General features: G+C 41.9%; 1 protein-coding gene across 3 annotated transcripts in view; it reads left to right on the top strand.

The window, feature by feature from the left end:
* Nucleotides 1-24,270, top strand: part of Zip48c (Zinc/iron regulated transporter-related protein 48C) — a 77,074-nt gene that overhangs the window by 47,898 nt on the left and 4,906 nt on the right. For 2 of the 3 annotated variants that reach the window (XR_013257112.1, XR_013257111.1), the window contains exon 7: nucleotides 23,007-23,084. The gene's annotated coding sequence lies outside the window, so the exon portion shown is untranslated. Of the gene's footprint in view, nucleotides 1-23,006; nucleotides 23,643-24,270 lie in introns of those variants that run through there. The other variant, XM_077407385.1, reaches the window with a different exon arrangement.

The following is a 24,270-nucleotide window of genomic DNA, read 5'->3' as shown; positions in this document are numbered from 1 at the left end:
CTGTACGGACGTTGTTCAAAAATTCACAATAAATTCATCTGGAATTGATCGATTCCATTGTACAATTTAACTTTTATACAGTACGCTATGGAATGATAACAAAGGTTCAAAGGTACATACGATATTTGTACGCATCGTCGAACGAAAAACAACGGCATGCGCACGTCACGAAACTAAACGATGTTGACAGCCGCACGAGGCACGAGTCGGGGTCTTACACGATCTTATAGCTATTGAGAATCGTTCCGTCTAAGTAGATAACACGTAAGTGCGAATTGTGTGTGTGTGCGACTCTCGTTCGCGCTGGTTCGCTCGCGGAACCGTCTACAGCTGCGAATTAAATCACCCTCGACGAATTGGCTCGCGTGATTTTTTTTTTTTTTTTTTTCGTATCTCGCGTTAATTAGAAACGCGCGAGGGGGAAAAACTTAGGGATGCGCGTAAAGAGCGGTGATTTTCTACGCGATATTCACACACAATCGCGACTTCCATCGTTCGCGTATCTAGATGAAGTGACGGTCACTCGTTAAGCGGAATCTCGAAAAAGAACAAGATACTTGTGCATATTTATGTAATATAAAACATATTTTTAATTGGTATATTATATTTTTTTTGCATATATATATATTTAATATTTTTTATATATAAAACATTAGAAAGCGGGCAAATTACTGCTTATATATTTCAGTTTTACACGCATATACAGATTACTAGAGTCGTAGAATTTTAAAGCGGATCTCGACGAATTTGCCCGACGACAATCGATGAATTTGTTTTATGAGGGCTATGTGGGTCAAGGATCGAGAAGTCTTATCGCGGAATCGAACGTTGGTACGCTCGTAAATCATACGTGTGTAAATGGGAATTACTAATAAGCGTAGGTATGTACGTAAGCGCGCGCGCGCAATCGAAGAATGGACTGCAGTAGATAACGAATGTGGCAGGCATAGAAATGTGTATTTAAGATATTCGAAGTACACGGCTATTTGGTAGTGCGCCAATTACAAGGCGGTTGATACCGATTACCAAGTGTAGGTATAGCTAGATGGACAGACAGGCTTTTGCTCACGGGCTCTTTTGCATAACTAGGTCTTTTGTCAGCAGTAAGTAGCGTCAATTCGCACAGCAAACTGCATTAGTTACGATAACGTTTTATTACTTCCTACACCTTCGGCAGGAGTGGATTCGTGGAAGTGGCGAGTCGATTTTAATCTAAATTTCAACGCTGAATAAGAGGGGCAGATCTCTCGTTCTAAATAAGCTATTAGGTCAATGATTTTTCCGTTAATTATTGAAAGATATCAATGAGATACACGAAATTCGGAGAGATGTTTGTCGAACTTGTAACAAAAAGGATTTATCGGACGGAATTTCCACTTTTCCGCCGCACTCTTGCTCTTGCTTTGCTTGATTTTTCCATTTGTCCCGATTTACCTTAAGTGATAGCAGAAGGGGGCAGGGATAGAGTCGGAAACGGGGGGGGGGGGACAAGTCCGGCGAGAGGACGACGGGATCCGCGCGGAGCGGCGATTACGGCGAATGTGCCTTTATTTAGACAGGCTAGCCTGCGATCGAACAGTAGTTTCTGATGTTCCTCGAGCGAGGAGAATTAACAACTCGACATTCAAGCGTCCGTGAAGAACGAGCGATGAGATCGAAGAGGTGAACGCACTGGCGCGAAATTTACGTCAGGCATGCGCGTGTGTGCGATACGCACGTGCGCGCCCGCTCGCTCGCTCGCTCGCGCGCGCGCGCGCCGGTGTGCGTGCGTGCGTAGGATCGTTTGATCTTTGCGAATGGTGCGAGCAAATCCGCGTATCATTAAATAGATAACGACCATAAAAATTCGGCCGGGTTACATAAAGACGCGCAAAAGTGCGCGTTAAGGTCCGACCGTTCTATTTATGTGCCGGGGCGACCGGGGCGCGTTTCTAGGACAGTGGCTCTCAATCGCCTGGCTCGTCGGAGGCGGAAGTCCGGTGCTGCCTATTTTGCTACCGCTGTCGTTCAGTGAATATCGAGCGATCGTGAGATCGTGACGAGCAAAAAATCGCATCGTGCAATCTAAGAGATTGAGGAATTAGATTAGAATTTAAAGGATAATGAATGGGATATTGTGTTTAATTCCCAGTATCCCGGTATCCCAATTCTCATTTAAATAACAGCTGCTGATCTTTCAATTCGATTTATCTGTTAAATATTTCAAGCTTCGCGAAAGAAATAATGGGAATGCACGTTTCTAATTGTTTAAAATTATCATTTTTTGATACTCGTAAACGAATAATGTATATCAGTGTTATATATAATGATTGGTGTACGCATTTTTCCACAGAATTTAAGTACAACATTACTAAACAAAAAAACTTCCAGGCGCCAAACTTTCGACAAATCTAAGAGTACGGTATTTACATAATGATTACACTTACATCGTTAGAGATAATTCCAGTCTATCATTATAATTGATATATATATAATTTTTATGATATAAGACATATTAAATCGGTGAGTGTTCTTTGGCGAATGAAAAACTCAGCCGTCTATGGGTGGAACTAATTGAAATCGTCTAGCTCGATTCTTTTTTTATGGCACTTCATGGATTATCAACGTGGCGATAACGCGATATGATCCTAAAAACGTACGATAACGTGCAATATGATCCTAAAAAAAAAAAAAAAAAACGCGCGGTATCGTGCGCACGTAACTCGGATCGTGCGTACGTAAAAGTCACGGGTCGTTTCCGCGGCTCGATAAGAGCGGCCCGATTAGAGAGCCCCTGATGAATGGGAAGGGTACGGAATAATACGCGTGTACGCGGTTATCATCCGCTCCCTAGGTCTGTTTGCTTTTTATCAACGGTCGCGCGCGATAATTTCTTCTCCAAATTGCGAGATCCGCACGGCCGAGTGACCGCGCGGTTTTTCTACGCACTCTCGCACTCTCGCGCACAGATGCGATCGCGGCGCGCTATTCTTTCTCGCTTCTGGCGTGACACAGCGGATTGATTGCCAATCTGACGTGTACGGGAATGATTTATTATTGGTACCGAATCTGATTTGAATAACTTTGACGAGCAAATGATTATTAGAAATTTTCGAACCGGTATTGCTGGACGCGAGTATCGTAATAAACAGCGAGTTACGCGCGATCGTAAGGAAAACCGTTCACGGAAATAGGAAGATAGACGGAAGGAGGAAGGAAAGGAGTAATATGTTCTAAAAGAGGCGAATTTCCGCGTGAGAAGAAAAACGAATGCACAGACGCGAGAAATAGCTGCGTAAAACGAGCCCCTGAGATATTTCTACGTCTCTTCCTCTCTTTCTCCGTCATACAGATTTTTCCGCGGCGCCACATTATTGGCGAACGTCCAACCACGTCCAACCGAGGCGGGCAGCCCCGTGCCTCGTCTATTTTCGTTTATTCCGGATCTTCCTGAAAAGCCAGGCCCAACGAACGGGTCGCGTTCGCCTTCAATGCTCCTTCCGCCAATGGCATTTAACGAACGCCGCCGCCTTGGCGGCCGTGCGCGATTAATACCGCTATAAAGATGACGATAATCGTGACGAATCGGCGTCGCGCATAACAAATGTCGCGGATAATAAAGAGACGATACACTCTGTGCGCCAAGCGTATGTCTATCTCGCCTGTGATTCCAATAGTTGAAAACTATCGCGACACTCGGATACTTCTCGCTATATTCGCGACAGAAGTTTCTTTTTAAAAGATCGCGTGTGCTTCCACGTACGAACGGAAAGCGGAGTAAATCGACATATTTATGTCCACTAATATTTGCTAAATGTCATTAAAATGGTAACTGCCGCGAATATTGGCTTCTAGAAGAGAGAGATCAATACATTCTAATGACATTCGACTATATGATTAAATTATTCGAATAGCTCAGATTATCTTGATTCCCTTTGTATTGAAAAATTAAGAGCTTCTGGCAGATTAAACTTTGTTGTAAAAGCAAATCACATTTTTTTATTTAATTACAACTGCGGATGTTTTTACGTTGGATAATAAGTTTGATTTGTGTGATCGTCGAGACGTATAAAATAAATAAGTAGAAAATAACGTAGAAAATAAATTTCTGACAAACAAATAAATGTTCTAAATTCATCATGAATTTGACGAATAAATTGTTGTCAACTTGGAACCTCCTGTATGGGATTCTATAAGGAGCAATTTTTCGAGACTCAACTTGTTCTGTCCAACTCGTTTGCTCGTTTTCGTGTAATCAGGTCCGGAATCGCAGACGTTAATTTATACCGCGGCGGTGATTCGGGAGAGGGAAGGAGAGAAAAGAGGAGTGTAAGAAAAAAAAAGATTAAAGGAACCATTCTCCTCGGGAGGGGCGCTGGCTAGTCTGCAGCCAGTCTGAGAATCGATGTCTTTAATTCTCATATGTGACTCAAGCGTCTCCTCTTTCCTGTTCTCTCTTCGTCTCCGTCTCTCTGTTTACTTGTCCATCCATCTATTTGAATTTTAAAGTATTTCTAGAAAGCTGTCGGATGTGTCTCTCTTCTTTCTTCCCCCCTCCCCCCTACTTCTCTACCTTATCTACCTTCGCGATTTTTCTTGTTATTATTTCTTTAAATAATGAAATAACTAAATTGTATTTTAATTCTGTGATTAATATGACACGACAAATCTAAAGGGATTTTACCCCATGATTTTATCCAAAATCAATCTCTCTGCATCCTCTCTCTTTCTCTCTCCTTCGGCACCGCAGCCCCGATCGCTCGTTGCACGCACCAACGCTTCTCCCTCCGTGCAGCGTGCGGCATGCAACAGGTATCCACGCTGACGTCAGAATGAAGCGAGAAAGAGAGAGGGATACGCGACGCCCCGCCGACAAAGACGGGATGATCGGATCGGAGACGCACCAGCGGAGGAAGTATACGAGCCGCGAAAGAAAGAGAAAAGAGAGAACGCAGCGGGGGGACGGGGGGGACGGGCGCACGGAGGATAGGATCACACGCACATGCGAGACTTCTGCCTGCACATGACTCGAGCGTCGGCTGCATCCGCCGTCTCTTTCCGTCCCTCGTCGGCCGACGAGCTCCGGGGCTTAACTCGAACCGAGTTGTGTCACCGCGCCGCGCTGTGTGTTACGAGGCTGTTATTCAACGCGCGCGCGAAAATATGCGACGGGCAGCGACGTATATGCGCATCGACGACGGTGCGTGTTTATTACGTTTACTTACGGGGGCCGATCGAATCGGAAAGTCGAACCGAGACCCGACCGCCGAAATTTTTATCCGCGGAATCGAGATACCGGCAGGTGGCTATTACTCGAACGAGATATCGCTTATAATTAGTTTCAATTTTTTATGATTAATTCTCGGTTAAATGGCACTCACCGATCTCTCGGATAATTGTACACCCCCGCAAATTCTTTGAAGTAATTAAGATTTTTATTTTAAGAGGTTCTCCTGCAACACGACGAGCGCGAGTCTTGAAAAAATCGTCGACGAATAATTTTAGAATTTATCTTTTCACGTGGCATCATCTTCCACGCATGCACTTCTCGCGCGCATACGCGTGCATTTCCGTCGCGCCCGCGGTTCTGTTTACAAATTCCTCGGGTCTCGTCCGACAGTCGAGCTCGCCGACGACGTGTCCGTTACTGTAATTCCGCGAACTGCTTTAACAACGTCATGAATCACGGAATGACTCCGTGCGCCGTAATGTATGCGCGCAGAAACGAGAGATAACAGGCGCTGCCATTATTTTCGTACGCGATTACTATTCCGGACGTGACGCGGCTGTCCCGTTCGTGTGAGTCGCTTCCAAACGATAGTAATACATATCGATAAACGACATAGAGAGTAGTGAGGGCGAGTGAATCGAATTTAAGACCTGAAAAAAATTCTGCAAAAGAAATATGACATTTAAATTTAAGACATCCGATCAAAATTGGTATAGTCGCAGTAAAAGTAAATTTTTTAACTTTAAAATAATCCAATAGAACAAAGATTGTCTTTTCACGATGCAAGATACTTCGTCCTCATCGAGTCATTTTATCTATGGATTCTTGGACGGAATCACGCATAGTTCAGTGAAAACGTTCAATAATCTTTAAGCAGCGAATGGAAAATCCATCGACAGTTAATTTCAGAAATCTCGCTAATAGAAACTTACATAAGTAATTAATATCGGCAACGAAGAGAATGTCTCATTGAATATTCGTCAGGAAATGTTGATTTGAAATTGCTCAGGTATATTCGTAAATATGTATATATCCTGTAAAAATCGATCCGGCTCGAAATGCGAGTTTGACGTTTGCCCTATCTCGTAGTAACAGGCGAGAATGGGGAAGGGACCCGTGCATAGAGCACCTCCTCTCCCCTTCCGCTTACGAACGAGCGATGTAACATAAGTTTAACAGTGCGTTCGCGTGTGAGCGACGATCTCGGGTGCATATATCGGCCCGCGAGAGTAGGACGCGCGCGGCCCTCGGAACAAAGCACGTTTCGCGTGCAAGTACATGACTGCGTATATAGAATAGGGTAACGCGTATGTATGTACAGTAAGCGCAGCAGACCGTCCCGTCTCGTCGCGGCTCAGACCTTAATGACGTCATTATCTCTAATTAGAATTTCCATGGTGGTAACCACCACGCGGGGGACGCCCCGTTACACCTGGGGACTCACCCGATACGCGGATAGTATATCGATGTTTCGCGCTCGCTATACCGAAGTGTGTATCCTTGCGTGCCCGATATACTTCACTTCCGGCTCTAACCCAGACAGGCTGATCTCGCCTCCGAAACGCTGTCGCGATCAGATAATTCTGAAACGGCATGCATATATTATCGCGCGCGCGGTGCGCGCAGTCCATTATCGATTTTTATTTTGATCGCTGCAAAAATATCGTTGTTCAATTATCATAAGCAATATTCAATATCGTGCAGTATATCACTTTTGGCGTAGTATATAGTTTTCCGTCATCTTTATTCTCGACATGCCATTAAAACTTGACAGTCGTCAATCTAGTATATACTTATTATCGAGAGTTTGAGGAAGTTGAAATATCGGTCAGGTAGTAGAACTCTCTTTTTTCTTCTGCTGTCTTTTTCTCTGCCGTTAGATTATAGATCGTGTAAAACGAGCCGCCGAGCATAGTCCACGCGTGATAGCACGCCGGTAACGAGAATTATGTATAGGATAAACTGATGCGGATGAGCAATCTGGCTGTGACCAATCGCCTATGTGCGTCGCACGGTCGCAGTTGCATCATCGATAACGGTTTCTCTCTCTCTCTCTCTCTCTCTCTCTCTCTCTCTCTCTCTCTCTCTCTCTCTCTCTCTCTCTCTCTCTCTCTCTCTCTCTCTCTCTCTCTCTCTCCTCTTTCTTTTTTTGCGCGATATAGTGATAGAAGTGTATTATCATCGCGGAAAATATTCTTCTCTTTCGCTCTCCACTCTCTCGCGATGCACGCAAAAATTTGCGAGTCGTCGCCGTCGTCGCCGTCGTCGCCGCCGTCGCCATCGCGAAGGTCGCGTTCCTCGATTCTCTCTCGTTCCACTAATTCGATCTATCCGATCCGATAACGGGTGTCGCAAGAAGGAAAGAAACGCAGACTGAATCGAGTTAAAGTCGGGCGTGTACGCGAGGAAAACCAGTAGCGAGTGTCAGGTGTCGCATAGTCCGCAGCGAATCGAATATCTCCAGGTATCGCGACGCGTAATTCAACCCTAAACTTGAAATGCCAAGGGATTCACCAAATTAGAATCAGGCTGCGGTAAAACTCTCAAATTCAAGTAAAACGATAAAAATCCTGTGGTTTCTCCTAATGCACGTTTGGTTATTTTTAGATAATAGGATTTCTATATATATGTGATACGTTAAATATATAATATTAAATTGTACATGTGTAAGAATCTGCAAATGCGACTTGGACAATTTAATCGAAATAATGTAATAGAAATCTACATAGATAAGGTATAAAAAACCGATGTATTTTATATTTATTAGTGCCAGATTTAAGATTAAACTGATAAATGAAGAAAATTACCTTTGTCTCATTTATAGCATTTACAAAAGAATAGCTCGTTTTTACGCATCGACCGCATAGATAAATGGCGGTGCGATATTTGCTCGCTTGGGTTTTTCACGGAACCGCGGATGACCGACGCAATGGCGCGTCTCTCTTTTTATTATTCTCCGTATCGCCGTTGCCGGGGTCGCCTGTCGTTGGCGTCGTTTCTCCGCCAACGTCACGCGACAACTATGTGCGCGACACACCATTCTCGGAGACGTGCAACCGGGATTGCAAAATGCCTTACGCTCGTAGTTTGCTGTCCGTGGCCGACGCGACGCGACGTCGCGGAATATCCAACATCGATGGACAAAATGTGCGTAGTTTCGTCGTTACGTCAGCTTTTTTAGGTATTTAATCATTTGACGCCGTCAGGGATATCTAACTCTCACGGTTTCTAGAACAGATAATACTAATTGCAAGATTTTATCACGCATCTCTTAATTTTGTTATATACTGTGAAATAAACTGAATAATAATAGTTTCTTTCATATTGAGATGATAAGTCTCTAGAAGCTACGTATTTTCTAAACCATTTTAATCTTTTTATACAGTGCTTAAAAATTCACATCTCTATACTTAGCTTTTATACATATATATATTTGTTATTATAATGTAAATTGAATGTAAAATTAATCTATACATTTTAATTTTCTAATGGAGAAGTCCCTAAATATATTTCTCGCGAATACTCTAACTAGGATCAAAAAATTGTTCCATGAAGGCAATAGTTTCTAATATCCTGATCGCTCCACTAATCTTGAGGTCCTAGACCTCTAAACGAGATATATACGGAAGGCAGTCGTCACATCTTCGCGAAAGAGTGCAATGTGGGTCGCGAGAGACGTGGCGAGATGCTACTAGACATGACCATTGCATACACGTCGGAAATATCTCGCGCTAGCTATTCGCTTCGTAATATTCCTTAACCTTATTCCGCAGACATTTCATTTCGAGATCTTTCATCACTGTCGTCGTTATCCGTGCTTTCGTGATCTTGTTTGCTCCTGCTTTGAATTATAACTACTTTGGTGTTCTCGCGATGTCGAGTCATTGATGCTTCTTGGAACGATCGATATCACAAGATGAGTCATCTTCTCTAGAACGCAAATAAGAAATAAAATTTTATTTTTTTCTCCTTCGTTGATCCCACGCAATGTTCGTTTTGATAGGATCTTAATGACGCGTAACTATAAGAACGCTTAATATCGTAGATTAAAGATTCTTGAGAAAGCGTAGTGCCCAATCGAATTTTTATTATGAAAAGACTTGAAATTTCTTACGGAATGTCGGTTGCGCGCGGCTTCGGAGCGTATATTCTCTATATACTCATCCCACAATGTGTATCGCACGGAACAGAAGTTCGTCGGGGCGCCGCGAATTGAGTACCGCTGACATGCTTAGACGCCACCGCCGCCGTCGCGGTTGGATCTTTAAACTTTAAAAGCCAACGCGCCGGTCGCGTAGCTATTGACGGCTGGACCAGGGCCCCCTCTTCCCACCTTCTTCCGTCCCCCCAGCCCCACCCCGACGACGTGAGAAGGCCCTTTCGAATTTTCTCCCCTCTACTTTCTCCACCTCCACTTTTCTCGTTCTCTCGTGTCGGCCTCTTTCTCCTGTTCCCGGGCACAGTGAGGCTACCACCGAGTGGCCGCTTCCACCGCGATTATGCAAAACAATTATTGTGGAATGCGGTCAGCTGTTCCCAGACGCACGCTGAACGTCACGCGCGTGCTCTCTCACCCGGGCACGTGCTCTCGCGTCTCCATAGAAAAGAGCACGATTCCCGTAGAAAAATGCACGTCTGATATCCGTTCTCTTAACTTCCCTTTTTTTTTCGCGGATGACACAACCGGCAATCTTTCCCTACAAACCCGTACATCCGCTGCTATCGCGTAATGAGACGAGATCGCTGTGACCTTAGTTTAGTACTGATTTTCTGAAAATGTTGTTTTAAGTTATTTTATTAATCTTATGTGACGTGACATTTCGATGTATCATGCGAAAATAATGTAATATTGATGTCCTCTTGATATAATATCTATACGATATACGATAATTCGATATTGAATAATTCAATTTTAGTGTATACATCAAGGTAATGCTTGAGATATCTTCACCGAGATATCTACGTGTGTGTCAAACGACACAGTTATCTTTTCACTTTACTTTAATTGCAGAAAGTAAAAAAAAACTAACGTTTTTAAGCCATTGATTTAAACAGCGAATTATCGCATCGTTTTTCTTCCGCATAATATTTATTAACCGTCAATAGCATCCCAGGAGAAACGAAGTACTTAATTGTTTCACGATGCAGTCACGTGTTGTTTGAATTAACAAGAGATAAGCATTTTATATGTTCGTTTGCTAGAATCGCGTCAGTCGTTTCCGTTTTCTCGCGAGATAATCGGACTGCGCGTGTGACAGCGTTGTGCTATACAAAGCAATACATTGCAATCGTGATATATTGCACCTTCTAATGAGACACTCGTTCGAACAAAACTGAATATATAAAATTAAAGCATTCTCAGATGGTAGCCAGAGAGTAAAAAAAAGAATTTATTCCAAAGATTGATAAAATCTACAAGTGGATCCGCACCGTTTCTTCTCATTTCGATAAATGTGGAAGTATAAAATAGATCTATGAAAATTATACCAAAGCCTTAAGCTCTTTTCAGGTAATGATCCTTCATAGAACCGCTAATGCGTTTTAATGTTTATAAATCCTACTTATCCTACTTGTTCCATTTTTTATTTATTTTACTTATCAAAAAAGTCTCTTTTTCTCTCTCATAAAGTATAATCATTAATATCGTGACACAATACTGTCAAATGCTATATAAGTTACCCGAAACGGATTTTGAAAGTCAGAACATGCCTTCGCCGTAATACCATAGTCACTTTATTCGCGACACTTCCGTTTTTTATTTGCGTAGCGTGTCTTGAGGCACGCCTCGGCCTTGGAGCTCGATACACGTGCCGAAATTACATCAATCTGTGTATTTTCGCTCGGCAAAAACGAGCAAATCGTTTATTTGCGATGGTAATTAATGCTTCGTTGACGATTCCTTGGTCTTTACAATCGGTTTCCTAATCCCTGTGCAAATACGCGGTTTACGAAATGCGATCAATAGTGGACCTTAATGCTCTTTGCGAAATTATTTGACTTATAAAATGACGAGAAGCAAAAAGAAATGCTATGTGTGTATCTTACGTGACTTATAAGCTTCGTTAGGTTTTAAATATCGAGCAGCAATTAGGGACAGTCAGAACAGAAATGTTAACAAATCTTTCCATTCGTCACTCGAATATTGTATATCTTCTGTGATGCTCAAACGGCGATCACGACTATTAATTATTATTCCAACACTCGTATCACACATACTCTTGGGGGGGGGGGGGGTATACAAATATTTTATTATCACGCAATATGCAGACACGTCTGCGACAGAGTATTGCAAAATCTTATCATCAAGATCAGTTTGTAATAAAAGAACTTCAGTCACTCGAGATAAATAACATGTAATCGATCCGAATCTGAATCAGTAGAGCATGCACATTTTATCTGCATAATTTATTTATTATCAATGTCACAGAAAACCCAAAAATAATTTTCATATTGATCAAAATAAATTTAGCACGCTTTGCGGAATATTTTTAGTACTCACTTCCATTGGTAATAACGATTTATTAGTATAAAATGAACATGACATTATTATAATATTGCTATCTATTTTGATACGAACGATAATAACGATTTTAAATAATACAGGAGTCGAAAGTTATTTATATAAAATTCGAAAAACATGGCTTAATAAGAATATTTCTTATTAAATTGCATAGGTTCTCTCATGTTCATAATTTGTAATCTCGAATACGCAATACGCAAAATAGTTACCAGAAAGAGTACTTCTCGGAGTATTATTCCTATCAAAGTTACGTCGAAAGCATCATCGGTTGACTCGATTTTCATCGGTGATTCAAATCCGTTCCATTTCGGAAAGAAATACCACAAATGTATTCTACATATATGGTAAAAGGGTTTCTAAAGTGACGCCGCATTTGCGTCGTGAGAACGTCTGCGGTGAATTTCTCGGTCTCGCGGAGGGCCTCTCCGCGATTGGTCGCCAAAACCCGCCTCTATTACGCAGCAGAACCTCCATCGCTTCAACGGTGGCCTCTCCGATAGTAGATATACTGGTAGGAGGTGGGTCTTTAAAAAATTAGCGAGGTTCGGTCCGCGCGTGGGTTCGTTCAACTCTTTGTCTGTCTTTCTCGCACGCTCGTGAACGCACGAATATTTTCCCCTCCTCTCTGCCACACGCACAAATATCTCCCTCCTCTGGCTCCTCTGGTTCGCTCTTCGACGCTCTTGGGCGCGTCCACGTGCACACGGAACGCTTCCCGAAGTGAGTCACTATTTTTCTATCTCTTGATTTTTTTATTTTTGTTTCGTCAACGATTAACTTTCATATGCCTCTGTGATTTTTTTTACGTAAAATTTTATTTCTCTTTTATAACCTTTAACTGCACGGGCGGGGTCTGACTGGACTCTAAGCGCGATTTTTGTTACGTATTTTCTCAGTTATGTGTTTTATCTATTATGTATTCTGAAACTTTACATATCTCACATTACTTTTAGAGAAAACAAAAAACTTGTGGAGATCTCTGTAGATTCTACCTGTGACTACTATATGTTACCAAAAATAACACGTGCGTATTAAAAGTTAAGCTTCCACTTTTCTATGAAAGATCGCGCATCTCATAGCCGAGATACAGAGCAAAAATTTGTCTTTATAACTTTCTTTCGTATGAAATTTTGTTTTAGAAATTAGTGTCCTTTTAAAAGGAAGTGGCTAGAATCGCGGATGTATACCTAGAAAAGTGCAAAATATATTTACGCGGGAATGTACCCCGTTTCTTCCTGGAACTGACGCCACTACCGGAAGGTTTCTATTTGAGTCATTGAATTCACGCGAAATCGGACACTGCTACATTTCGGGAAAACGTTTCAGTTTGACGTCTAGTAAAGTATGACTAATGCTCGGTTTCACCAGCAACGGATAGGAACGATTTGTGCGTATAATAATAAGTTCATTTCCTGTGACCGATAAGAGATAGGGAGCAGATGTGTTTACGGAGCAGCCATCAGCGATTTTATTACGAGCTCGAATCGAAGGGAGAAGGCATGTATGCGGGTACGTTCCGCGATTTGCGGGGTGTACGCGGCTGAATTTAACAAATGCGGGGCTCGAAAACTTAAAAAAACTCGACGGATAATAAAAATCATCCAAAGTTCTATTAAATAAAAAAACATTTCGACAGTAGCAGTAACATTTTATTTACAATTACTGAGAAATGAATGCGAGAGAAACAAAATGAATAACAAACGCGAACATGATAACAAGACAGAAGTGAACAAGTGAAAAATATCTGCAATGTTGCAATAAAAATATCTACATATTAATGTGTTGTAGGTATATCTCTTATTCATATCTTTTTAAATAAACTTTCTTCTCCTTGGAAGTAGAAAATTACGGTCAGGAGCATAAAATATGCATATTGGTATATAAAATGACAATTCTTGATTCAGATTACAATCACCGCGTTGCATTATTGCGACGGAGAATTTCTCGGACAGTTATTACTTTCCGGAACGCGGCGATGGCGATGGTGGTCGTAACAATACGGTATCACTGCTGTTAAGATAACCGAGGACGACGCGGTTCCCACGTACCCGCGTCCGTATATCGTTGCTTGAAACTCAGTCGTATTGTATAACTGCAGGGGTACAGATCCTTTAACCGGCATTTTGCGCCCGGTAGATGCGGGAACCTTCAATCCGCAATCCTTTATATTGTTATTTACAGCGATCACTATCTATGAGAATGCTATAGCGATTGATTTATATGGTTGCTTCAGCATTCACGCGAATATTAACCACACGAATTCTATAAGCATATTTGTCCTGTTACCAGTGACTCACTAAACGGAACAACATGAAATTTTGAGGCTTAATTTCGCACGTGCGTGGATAAAACTGATCTTTGCATTTCAGAAAAATTGATTCTCACGATCTATCTCTGATTTTGATGCTGCAGCTGTGCAACAATTTGCATAGTTTTATTGTATTTATTTGCATGGGAAATAAAGCATGAAAAAATGTGAACCGACGATTCGTCGGTATGATCCATCACTGTATCGTGTTTTGAAGATATAACTACGAAAGATAGAGACGGGCACGATTATCATGTGTATGCCGTGTGTTTGCGCGAGCGCACACACAACACACCCGCACGCACGCGCGGTAATCAGTTCTCGGATCGATCAATCAGCGGAGTCCTAGGGATCGTGGACCGACGAATCATCGGGACACATATCTAGCCGTGATATGGCTGTGTGTGACGCGAGGCAGCGTGGGAACTCCTTCAGGACACGCGCAGCGGTGCTCAATCGGGCCGAATTGTTGTTGGCCCGATGTTGGGCGCGCGCGCCGGAAATTCGCATGACTCCCTCGCTTCAATCCCTCGCGCGAACCTACGCGCCGTCGAAGTTCGCACATTAATTTCGCGATTTTCTCCACGCGCGCGAAGTCGAGCGGAGATTAATTAGGGGCATGACGACGATAAAATACCGTCTCGTTCCCGCGATGAGAGAGATATCTCGGTCTTGCCGCGGAAATTGGTAAATTACCTCGTCCGGAATAAATCAACTTTCGGACAAGAACCGCGAATAAGAACTACAGAAGATACTTGCATAGAAAAAATGGAAGATCTGTCGTATATATTCCTCTATTTATTCAAAAAACTTTCATTTGAAACGCACTTGCGTTTAAAAAATCGTCGTAGTTTCTTTGTTACAGATCTGGGAAAAAAATACAGATACACGTCCATTATGGACGTTAGATCAGAAAGAGTTAAAACGAAGCGCGCTACCTTGAATGAGAATAGTACCTGGGGTCCTTAACGCGTCTCGGTAGGAAATCATGGCGGGGATGATGGGTCAATGTTTCGTGGAATGCGGGGAAATAATGGAGGTCAAGCTTCCTCGGGTCCGTACTTGCTGCTGACAGCCGCCGCGCCGACGAGATGAGAGGTGGATGGGTTAGCCGGAGAGGCCGGGCCGGACGTCGTATAGGTATATCTTCTTCGTCTCTCGCTCTCACTCTCGCTTTATTTGGCGAGTGTTTTTTTTTTTTTGCCGTGTTTTACTAGCGGCTTAGCGACGCTTTTTATAGCCGGCTCGCTTCACAATGCGCCATCACAGTGGGTTTTTACAGACGTCCTGTAGTATCTAGGCGGCGCGGCAGTGTGTATCGGATGTGTGGGTATTTTACATACGCGCCGTTATATAATGCGCAGCGCGTTATTGTGCAGGCTGGTGAAGCCTTTTCCGACACATCGTCGTCAGGTGAATCCGTTCGCGCTTCATTCTTCGATGTCTTTCAGCACATGATATAAACAGCGACGAAAGAAATTATTTCTGTGACTTTTCTTATTACAAAAATAATTATAATTTGATACAAGCTTTTGTACTAGAATTAAAAATCAAAGGAAGTAAGAAAGCTTTGTAAGTCAGTCTTCTTTCGAAAAATGAAATAGCATCAGGAATAATGTAAAATGAGAATTTAACACACTTTTTGTGTTGTAAAATTTCTTTATTTCTCCCATTAACTATTACAAAATTATCGAATAAACTTAGATTGAAAGACGGGAGATAACCTTACTATGCTATGAAGATAAGGAAAAATCGTGCGTTTCGTAAATCAGAATATTTAATTTTCTAGGAAAATATATTATACATTTCTTAAATTTATAAATTGTTAAATATTTAATATGCTTCTTTAAGAAAGCATTCGATGTTATATATTTCATTTAATATTCCATTTAAATTAATATTTCAACAGCAAAGAAAACAGATACTCTAGAATATTGCATACGTATACCGGATATTCCAAGAATACTTATTTCAATCTTAATTATTTACTTTTGGATCGATTTAGTCGTGGAAGATATGGACACAGCTATAGAATACATAAAATATATAAATGTATTCTATATGAAGGAAAGTCGTTTAAACATTCCACATATCTTCGGAACAATGTATTAAAGTCATTAACATTCATCAAATAATAAAATTATATTTAGCGAATAACGATTAATCAAATCGACACGCTCGCCGCGAGAGGATTTAGTCAGGTTCCGCAATGTAGAACGCAATTCACGGCGTTCTATATTTTTATATACGCGTGCGAGTAATTATTTATGCTGGCTGTGCAGCATGTATATTTTTACACGCGAGTATACGTGTATCCGTGAGGATACACAGTCGCGCACAGAGATTTCGCTCTTTCTTCCTCTTTTCCTCTGTCTCTCTCGTTTTCTCCCCATTCAATGCTCGCCATGAATGAACCACAGACTCTTCGTTCACGCTATATAGTAGACGCTTTTTCCCACACTTTAACGCCACAATGGTCGTCCTTCGAAGATCCAGACTGCCTCGTCGATCTTTCTTATATAGGTACCTATATATATATATATATATATATATATATATAGCAAAATTGCTTGTAAACTTGAAATTATACGAAACATAATAAGGTACTGTCTTAATGACATTAAATTGTTTTCTATAGCCATTATCGTGTTAATAATAATTATAGATTTTTTAAGGATTTCAAATAGTGTAGTATATATGCGAAAATTTAATTACAAATTTGCAAATATATAATAACTTTATATTTCATGAAAGAAACAAATTTTTCAGGAAACATAAACAAATATATTATCTTATTCGTATCTCATTTTTCGTAAAAATGAATTTGAACTGCAGTCCCATTTTTAAGAATTGTTACATTACATTATTACACCCCTCACATTGTGATTACTTTAGAAAATTGAAGTTGTTTAAAAGCGATGAGAGATGCATTGTCCCTCTTTCATATTTCTTTAACGATTCCTCTTATATCCTGTTGTAAAGTACGTAAAAGCGATTATTATTATCCGACCACAAAACATGATTAGGTGACGTGAACAGACTGAAATCCTGTTCACCGATAATTCCGTCGACTGTCGACACGTGGTTAACCATAATCGTGGGAAAAAAGAGCTCTAATATCTGTTCATGTATGCCTTCTCAGATTAATGTCACGCGTATATGTATACAAGTAAAAAGAAATGCATATACACGTAAATTTATATTTAATTTTGTTTTCAATTTGTGAAAATTTCAGGTCACAAGAGATACAGATAATATTGGATTAAAATTCTTGTGTGTCCGTTGTTATTCCTTGAAAAACGTGAGGCGAACGTACCTTTTAATCAACTGCGCAATCGGGGCTACTTTTTTGACAGCGTCATAATCGGGCTACGCACTCGCGCGTCTATAAATCTATACACGCACACGCGTTCCGTTTCCGGTTCGTGACGTCATTGCTCCTCACCAAATGCGTCCTAAATAGCGCCGTAAAGTTTATACGTTACCTCCGAATAAGAGGCCTGTGAATTTTTTTACACGCCCCTGGACTAGCCTAGACGCGTGCTCAAGACACCAGATGTATATTTATTAGGTCGAATACTGTGACTCAAATATTCAATTATTATTTTTTATGCTCGGTAAGCCGCCGCCTTAAATCTCGTTTAATACTCGATAGATTTTTCTCGCGCGTCGCAAAGGGAGGATCCGTTTTCCGTCGCAAGTAGATGCGTACGCAAGTGTGCGCATTGTGCGTGCCTTTCGACGATATTCGAGGAACCGGAGGGGGTTGGCCGGATGAGATCGAGACGGTTTTAAAGTCCGCGTGCTAACTACAATCTGACTCGTGAATTAGTTTCGGCGCGTTGCGCGCACGTTCGATATCGACTCCTATACCAATCTCGTAACCCTTTCCGGTTCGCCTATAGGCCTATACGACACGCTGATAAGTCGGGAGGCACAGTTCGACGGAGACGAACAACTGCGATGAGTTAAAGCGACGCGTTAGAATGGGAGATTCGCGCTCTACATCGGATTAATTTTGATTTTAAGCTTAAGCGAGCTTTTTTTTCTTCATCTTATGTTCATTCTATTCGTGATAGCAGAATTCAAAGCCGTAATATTAATATAATTTTCTGGAGCAATCGCGTTGCGATCGTCGACTCTGTTATCTATGCATGCAGAGGTATAACATCGAATAACCGATAAAACGTTTGCGTCATAACGCCACCTGCGCCAGGCATGCACAGCCTGTTGCGTAAATACACGTGTGTTACGTGTGCGAACGTATACGTGTGTAGGTAACGTACGTCGAATGTACGGAATTTGTCGTAAATTCACGCGCGCGCGCCTCGCCGCGACTCGTCGAGAGGCAGCATTGCGCAACGTGGGATGTGAACATGGATGTTCATTTGTCGCCCATAAAGGCACGGCGAGATTAGAAACGTTCTTAGATTGTTGAATCTGTCTCTTTTAAGACCCCTTTATGTAGCTGTTTGAAAGAAATTAAAGCTAATCAAATAATTATTAATCAGGATTTGAAAGAAGCGGATCGAAAACTTAGACCCTCTAAACTCTGAGTAAATGTTCTTAATTAACATTGAAGACATTAACTTTACCGAAGCGATTTACAGACATAATGATACCGAGTGACTTGCTCGCCTCTGTCACGTAAGCGATATTTAAACAAAAGATTATCTTATCCTATTTTTATCTCGATGTTTAAAAAGACGTAAAGTAGTCTCCACCTTCCATCTCTACGCTTCGTATATCTTCGTATCTCATACCATGCATTCAAGTAATCTCTTTTCGTATATCACTTGACAAATTTCGTATCACTTGACAAACATTTTCTACTCGCTAAACATGTGACATTTATCACTGCGCGGACACCGTGTGGGCCTTTTAAGGTCGATTTTTCGTATTTTACAGTTTTCTCCTAACGTTTCAACACTTAAAAAAAATTGCAACGCCCTTATGTAAGTATCTATAGAAATCACTTTTTTGTGAAACCTTAAAGATGATACATGAATTTTTATTAGATTTTTTGTAACACAGAACGCTAAAAACGCGCAGTATTATATTATTCTTTTGCTGTAACGCAAAAATATTACTTATTGCACAGTACATTTAAATCAGATTTTATAAAAGATCGATAAAACGAAGTGTGAGCTTACCGCTTACTTTTCAGATCGATTTAAATACCTAATCCAGATCTTCTTTTACGAAAAGACATATCGGAATCGGAAACTTGGCTTATCCATCAAAAGCACAATATGTTTCAAATTTCTTTGAGACCCTTTTCTTTAATATGCTGTAGGTACCGTTGACGCCTAATCGAAGCTTTGCCGAATGTAGTGCTTTACCGGAAATAATAAGGAAGCAGAGAGAAAATAATCCACTGTGAAGAGATACAATGCTGGCAAAATCCGTATTCACGACGAATAGAAAAAATCATATTTATCACGCGAACAATTATACTTCCGTACGTGCATTACTCACGCAAAAGGATCGAGCTGAACCGTCGGCGTCGTCGGCGGAGCGCGCGTGTGCTCCAAAATTAAACCCATGACTTACGCACGTTCTCTCGATCACGATCGAGATAGCGCGCGATCGTATACGCAACAGAAAAAAAATTCGCTTATCTGAGGCGCCAGCGAGTGGATTCCTCGGGCGGCAATCGTTCGCGGTTCTCGATTTCGTAATCTCGTCTTTCCGTATCAGTTTAGTGTCCGATTGCTTGCCGTCAGCCATCCTCCCGTGCCCGCGCCCGCCGCCACGCCACGCCACGCCACGCCACGTCGCCCGAGTTCGGAGGTTTCATCTTTCCTCCCGTTTCCCGTCTCTGAATGGAGGCGTCGGAATTCTTATCGACTGCCGGCGAACGCTGTAGTATTACGTCATACGCGGGGCCACGCCGCAAATCTGTTGTCCATTCGCTGCTAACTATAATTATACCCTCTTCCCCCCTCCATAGATGCCACATAATTGCGTCGTATGGCGCGTGCTGTGGAATATTTCGTGACGCGGAATTCGAGAACGAAATTATGATTCTGAAAGGCGGAAGATTAAATGCGATGTATTTGCGATAGATCGTGTCCCGGATCGTTGATTGCTTATTTTCCACAACTACACTATTCTCAATTTCCTATTTATTACTTCAGCGTACAGTCGTTATGTTCTACGATCGTTATTCTGTCGATTTTTCGTGCGTGTCAAAAAGTTACAATTAACTTCAAACATCTATATGCCTGAGTGTCGTAAGAAAACTGCGTTTGTTGCACCCCACTAAATTTTAACGACGTAAGAAAACTTTAATATAAGAAGAGTTTTATTAAAACAAAAATTTACGGACCAGTTTCTTGCAGAATCTGTGAAAAGATGCGGCAGCTCCTGCGCGTGATCGCTCGCGCACGATCAGCGTCGAGAGAGCGTCTCTTTCGAGGGCGGTCAATTTTTCAACGACGAGCGTTATCGCGCCTCGGTGAACGTCGCGTTAAACGCATGCATCCAGCGCGTGTTCCCCATTCGCATTCGCCAGGCCGAGCTTCATTCACGTGCTGCGTCGCGCCGTCGAGGATGTCGGGACCGGATGTCGGTCGTCGCGGCGATTCGATATCCCGGGCGGCGTTTTCGATCGCACGAAGGTCAACGCGGGTTAATCCCGAGCTACGTTATTCGCGATGGACGCGTGACCGTGGAATATCGCAGGAAGAAAGAAAGAAAGAAAGAGAGAGTAAGATAATGCATTTCGATCGCTTAATTATCGCGTTGCGCGAGTTTGCGTGTACTCACGGACGTTAGCACTTAAAATAATAGTATATAGATATATGATAACGCTAAATTAAGAACGTTTCGAAGTATAACGGATTCTTCACGGTCGCGCGATTTTAGTTTTATACGGTTTTATACCAAGCAAATTGTTACGCGTCCGGATTTGCATCATTTCCATCGACACACGTATCGCGAATTATTTTAAAAATAATATAATAATTTTTGCGTTATCTGGAAAAGGAATATTTAGGGCCAATTTTTGGTTGAATAAAAATTGACAAGTGTTGAGTAAATCGCTGGGTAGGGAAAACGACTTCCGCTTTTTCGAAAGAACGATAATGTCTATATGAGCTCGCGATTGTGCATTCTACACATATTTTACCGATATTTTTTACGCAAATATTTTTTTATGATTTTCCCCGTTTAATTTCATTCGAGTAAACTTTGTTCGGGTAAACATACTTTATTTAAAGTACGCCTGCCCGGCTCGTACTTTAATTAAAACCGGGCAGGCGGGGACTGGTTGAGAGCGAAAAATCGCGGGTGCCTCCGAACATTCCCTTTTCCGTTCACCGCTTCAATTATCTTTTCGACGCACTCGTCGTCGTTCGTAAGGTGAAATTCCGTTGCGTGCGCGCGGGTCGGTGAGCAGCCTCGTATCAGAATCGTTTGCCGTGCGTGTCCGCCCACTCGCCGCCGCCACACACGTCGTCGTCGTCGTCACCGCCGCAAGCTGCCTGCACAGCCGGAGTCGTAATAATCCACGATAAAAACCTATTAAAATACGATCGCGCAGGATATGCATTCGCTCGCGCGACTATTACGTTCGCGATTGACCGGGCTCGAGCGTCATTAATGACGAGCCCACAAATTCGCGCGAGCCGAAAACTGCCTGGCAGAAATTCGCGCTCTTGTTACTCGAGTTAAACGCTAAAAATTGCGAGCTAGACGTCTATGACATTTTCGGTTATATAAATCGTAAGAGATAAGATAAGATATATAAATCGTGAGAGATGATTTTGACGTTGCCGACTTTCAGAAGTGAACGTGTCGCCTCTCTTGAAGTAACAAGCACCGAATAGTATAAGGGTTACTCTGTGTGAACGTGGCTTAACGCAACTGCGCAACTCATAGAAGCTAATAACGCTTGAAGTGAAGGTTGTGATGCTAGAGCGAAGACACGGAATACGTTATTTCATTGCGGACTTGTAGATACTCCTCACGCATCCTCTCTAGCAAGTGCAGCGCCACTGAAAATAGAATTGCCTCGCGCAACGTTTCTTTCGAACTCTCTTCTCCGTCGCGACGAGTCCGTTCGAGTCTGTTACATTGTCGCAATTGCATCACGTGGCATGTAAATACATGAAGTATTTTTTCGTACAGTCGAGGTCGCTTCTTCTCTCAAAATACGATTCTTCGTTAAACAGCGTCACTCGCATTTTTTCTTATTACTGATGTTTTTAACATTAATTTTGTTTTACAGAGAAATCTCATGTGTGTAAATGGTTTCGATATAACTGCACGTGCCTGCATACGTTTTGAAATGATCTGTTTTGCAAAACCTCGCCGAAATTGTATCACGAAGTGCGCATGCAAATCGATCATCCACGTGCTGTATTTATTTTCGTATTTTTAGTATTGTACGCGCGGCGTACTTGAAACCTAAGCGGTCCGCATAATTCGTCGATTCGTTTATTCAGCAAATTCGCGGTTCGAAAAAACGACGGTATTGCGCACGACGTCTTTTGTCGTCGACGCCCGTCTGCCGCGTTAACTCTGCGTGTGCAGAACGCTTCGCTATTGCACCGGAGCGAGAAAGAATGACGGAGACGGAGTGCCGGTTCACAATAATGAATGGATTAAACAGCGTGACGTCACAGGATGGATTATATAAACGGTGGCGCGCGTGACATCGGACGTAGGAAGGAAGTTCGCTTCCTTTCGTACCTACAAGGTATTCCGTTCGTGCACGCGTGTAAGTATACGTGCGTGCGTGTGTGTGCGCGCGCGCGTTGTGTACGCGGACCATTTCGTTGTCGAGGGGTCGTTCATTTGAAAGCGGACGAGCTCGGTTAGAATTCTAATGACGACAGTGCCGCCTCTTTTCATCTCCTCGATACGGTACCAGGCATCCCGGCCTGCAGAGCGTACAACGCGAAATTATCGTTCAACGTCCGTAATTCCTACGTTCTAATTGTTGATTTTACGTCTGGTTGCAGGCTGCGTGCGACATGCGTACGACGTGCGTATACATCCCCGTGGCGAACGCGGTTCCCGACAGTTTCGAGAACGAGATTGTAAGTCTTTTTGCTTCCGTATAATTATACGAACGACTTTTGTAGGTAAAAACACGTTCCACGCGCGTGATCCGTGTGAATCACGCGCTTTGGAAACTTCCGTTAATTCCGGGCAATGGGATCGCTATGAGATAATTTTACGCTTTTTACTATGAAATTATCGAATGCAAGCTATTGCCTAAGATGTAGACCATTTTTTTAAATAATTAGATTGATTAGAAAGTAACGTAACAATTCTCTATCAAATAGTCATTAATAACATATATAAAAATTATATGGCCATTTGTTACAAACTATATATAGATAATACGCATCGGTACCGCGAAATTACTGACACAATATATGGTCTTATAAATCATAATTGATTTCTATGGTTTATATATATGATATACGTGTATAATATATCTACAAATTATTTCAAGTAATACTTTTCACCTGTGAATTTCATCTGTAAATGATGTTATATTAACGATTTCGTTTGAATTGTGATATTTTTAATACTCATATTAAAACTTAATAATTATTCTGATTTTTATTTCCGCTTTTTTGAATACAATTCATAAGTAAAATTTCTCGCTCTTTTTCCTCGATGAATTAAAAATGCATGTCAAGAAACGGGGGATTTCTTATTAAGAGAGAAGATAGAGCATATGAGACGATTCCGCCGATTACATTTCAGAAATAGTACTTTATTATTTAGAAGATTAATCGACTGACTGTCAAATTGCGCAAAAACAGAAGGTATAATATTAAGTGAGAAATTATGACCAATCGAATTTATATTCCGTTCATTAGTAACATAGTGTCATTTTTGTTAAAACTTCGCGTGCAATCTGCCGGCTCATGCCTATCATTATACCGATATTATCGAAAACGTATCGTCTCGCCGTATAGTATATACTTAAAGTTCCACACCGACAGGAAGATATTATCATAAGCGTCCCCACCCCGATATGCAGATATATTTGGACGGGACTACGCGCCCATGACGCAGACGAATCTAATTTATCGTCCCGACGGAATTCGTTGTGGTGTCGGTCGAACGGGAATCGGACGATCCGATTTTTGCGAATCTTCACGCGCGCGCGACGCAACATGGGGCGCGCGTTTACGTAATTCCGGTCCCCGTCGGTCATCCGTCCCGTTTCCTCGAAGTCCTCGCTAGGTCTTCGCGCGCCGATTATTA

Source organism: Temnothorax americanus, unplaced genomic scaffold (assembly GCF_048541705.1).
Source record: "Temnothorax americanus isolate GAGA-0224 unplaced genomic scaffold, ASM4854170v1 Scaffold22, whole genome shotgun sequence".
In the NCBI taxonomy this organism is placed as follows: Eukaryota; Metazoa; Arthropoda; class Insecta; order Hymenoptera; family Formicidae; genus Temnothorax; species Temnothorax americanus.
Note: the sequence above shows the minus strand (reverse complement) of the source record. Positions and strands in the feature narration are given on the sequence as shown.